Genomic DNA, 3,320 nt, shown 5'->3' on the forward strand with positions numbered 1-3,320 from the left:
TGGTAGTTTTCTTTAAAATTTGATTTTTAATTGGTTGTGTCAATTATTGTTTAGAGTTAATTAGTATTTTTGATAGGCTAGTTTAGTTTCAAGATTTAATTTAGGCTTTGATTTTTAATTGAAAAAAGGGGAAAAGAATTTCGAAAAAATTAAAAGAAATTGAAAGAGAAGGGAAAAAAAAGGGAAATCTGATTTGGGCTAAAACCATTTAAAAGCCCCAAAATTTCTGCCTTTAAACCCGTCCAAAACCAGCCCAAACCATGCCCCAACCCGGTCCAACCTTCAAACTCCTAAACAATTCAAACGACGTAGTATCAGGCCAATACTACGTCGTTTTGAGTTTCTTGAGGACAAATCAATCTGAGCCTTTCATTCCTCTTCATCGAACGGCCAGCAAAGCCTCACCATAATCACATAAGACTGTCCGAAAACCTTAGAACATTAACCTAGTATCATCTTCTTCATCACAGCCTCCTCTCACCACCGTCCGCCGCCCACCGAAAATCGCCAGCGGCGGCGGTTGACCTCCAATCCACACCAGATTTACACCATAACACCCTCTTCCTCCCCTCATGACGAATCCGTCGTTTGTTTCCTTCGAATCACCGTGGAACTCGTCGAATCTTTGATCGAAGCTTGGACGTTCAAACCTTATTTCACCCGAACCCATACCAGGTAAAGTCCAGACCGCCCCAAAGCTTATCCACACGCTTATTTCTAGAAAATCCCAACAAGACCTTCCCAGTCCCAAATCTGAGAAAATTCGATCCCTAATCTCTTTCTTCTTCTGATTCCGTTCAAGGCCTGGTTTCGTTTTGAATTATAATCTATGTTGTTTGATTGTTCTTAATGAGAACAATCAATCGACATTGATTTTAATTCATTCCGGGGAGGTCAGAGTTCGACAAGTTCATCAAAGTTCCAAGCCAATTGTTCACTCCCCATCGACACGCCTCATGTCGTCAAGGCATTCCAGCATGTTTGGTATTTCCCCCCTGTCCTTTCTCTCATCAATTTTATGCACTGTAGTATTTTTCTATTTTTTTTCTTCATTTGGTTCAGTTTTATTTGTTTCTTTTTGTTTTGCTTTGATTTGACTGATTAGCTTTAATAGCCAAGTTCAATTCTTAGTTTTGAGTAGCTCAAGTTAGTTTAAGTCTAAAATCAGGATTATTTGAGTTTGCCCTTCAGTGTTGGATTTGTTCTTTTCTATGGTTTCGTTTAATCATTTCTGAGTATTCAAGCCCCTCATAGTAACCATGGTCACCGCTGACCTAGTTTAAGAGGCTGGTTTATTTGGATTGTGGTCTAACTTAACCCAAGTTAATTGAAGGGTAAATAACATGGATTGTAAGGGTATCTTAGGAACTCTAGGTAGAGGAATCTCTGAATAACTGATTGAGGAAGCTTCTAGGAAGCTGGGGTGGGGACTAAACTGAAGTTCTGAATTTTACACTAAGGGTATCTAAACTAAAACCAAAATTCCAAAAGGTGCAAAGTGCAAAAACTGATCCCTTTAGGCTGCCCTAATACCTTGCCTATAAAGGCATCGTTACTTGATATTCAAGTCAGAAAAATACACTGAAAACACTGAAGACCAAAAACTGCTGAAAATAGAAAGATTAGAGATAAAAACTCTGAAAAAATACTAAAAGCAAACGGCTGGAGCTCTTTTAAGAAGAATACTGAAAATTGTTGGAGTTTTCTGCTTGAATTCAAGTTTAATTTCCTTGTTGAAAAGTCAGATTTAAAGGGTTTAGTATAAATGGTGCATTTGGGGCTCTAAACATCAGAATTAGTTTGAAAATTTGAGGCCTGATTTGCTGGATTTTTGGCACTGTTTCATTGCTGGGCTTAAGCTGATTTCTGCTACTGCTTACTGCTGATTCTTCACCTCTTTTTTTTTTCCTTGTTCCTTACCAGGTATTACTTCAAACTACCGTCAACAAGTAGCTAAGAACATGTATTTCCAACTGAAGCCTGATTGAATACAAACTGTTTCGGATTCCCTTTTTATTTATTTTTTTCTCTATTTCTTTGAATGTTCTGTAATAGGCCATGTGTTGTACATGATAACTTGGTTATCTTATGTTATTGATATGCTGTAGAAGTGAATTTATACCCTTTAAAAGTTTGGTGTTGATTTCTGGATTTAAGTGAATGGTGCTAATTATCCAGATCTCACTACTGTTGGTATTAAGGCAAAGTTAATGGGTTTGAAGTTTTCAGGCTGTATTTGAGTTTAACTTTGGGTTCAGGCATGAATACTTGTTAAATGCATTATCAGCGTAGTCAAAGTTAGGCATGCGTTTTCAGTAGCTGTTGAAGTTTCCCTATGTTCCATTGGTTGTAGAGTGATGAAGCTTATCATTTTGTTTTCAAATGATATTGGTACTTTATGGCTGGTAGGGACTCGATCTTGAGTCTTGAGCCTCGTTTCTGGTTTTGACAGAGGTTGGGCTTTTTGAGCCTGGGCCTCGAGGTCACTTGCAAAGTAAATAGTATGCCCTCGCTATTTGGGATTGCCTCTCGAGCCCAATAGCTTGTGTGTTGCTGCTGGATTTTTCCTCATAGCAAACTTAACTCAAAAAATGCATGCATAAAATAAAATTGGAAGTTTAATTGGTTAATTTGTGCTAAACAGTAGAAATTCAGAAATAAAAAGTGTAGCTCAATTGCATGTCTTCATATGGTCTTAGTTGATTTACATTTAATTGATGATGCACAAGTGTTTGGTTCTGAAGATGGGGCCTGGTGTTGGCCCAATTTGCTCAAATGCCCAAGCCATTTCTTTTCTTTTAAATAATTGGCTTTGTTTCCCTTTAAGACACTTTTTAATTAGTCTGAACGTTAGTTTAAAAGTAGGATTTAAACTCTTTCGTTGGTTATTTAAATTAGATTCTTTTAATGGATCGAGGTGCGCCATGCCGAATAAAATCTCAAAATGCATGGCCCTCGCTTAATTAATTTTTTTAATCCTTAGAAATCGAGGCGTGTCATTTAGTTGAATTCCCATGGCCCTCGCAAACTTGAAAGTGCGTAGTTGCTTTAGGCGCGCTATTTCAAAAATTACCTTCCTAAATTCAGGTGTGCATTTATGTGACCCAAATCCAAATCTCAACAATGTTGGATAAAATATGTCAGGGACCGCGGGTGCATTTACGTGACATGGTTCAAGACGTGTTTTAAATAACGTTGAAATCTTCCTAAAAAATAATTAAATAAAAGCGGTTATAAAGTTAAAGTGCACCATAGGTTAAAACATGTATTAAAATCAGATAATAGGCCAATTATAACAGTTAAGCGACCGTGCTAGAACC

At 37.3% G+C, this 3,320-nt stretch overlaps 1 long non-coding RNA gene across 1 annotated transcript; it reads left to right on the top strand.

Moving 5' to 3' along the window:
* LOC109227335 lies at window positions 450-2,246 on the top strand. The gene is made up of 2 exons (XR_002068256.1): window positions 450-984; window positions 1,924-2,246. It is a non-coding gene; the product is annotated as an uncharacterized LOC109227335 (long non-coding RNA).

This window comes from Nicotiana attenuata, chromosome 6 (assembly GCF_001879085.1).
Source record: "Nicotiana attenuata strain UT chromosome 6, NIATTr2, whole genome shotgun sequence".
Classification (NCBI taxonomy): Eukaryota; Viridiplantae; Streptophyta; class Magnoliopsida; order Solanales; family Solanaceae; genus Nicotiana; species Nicotiana attenuata.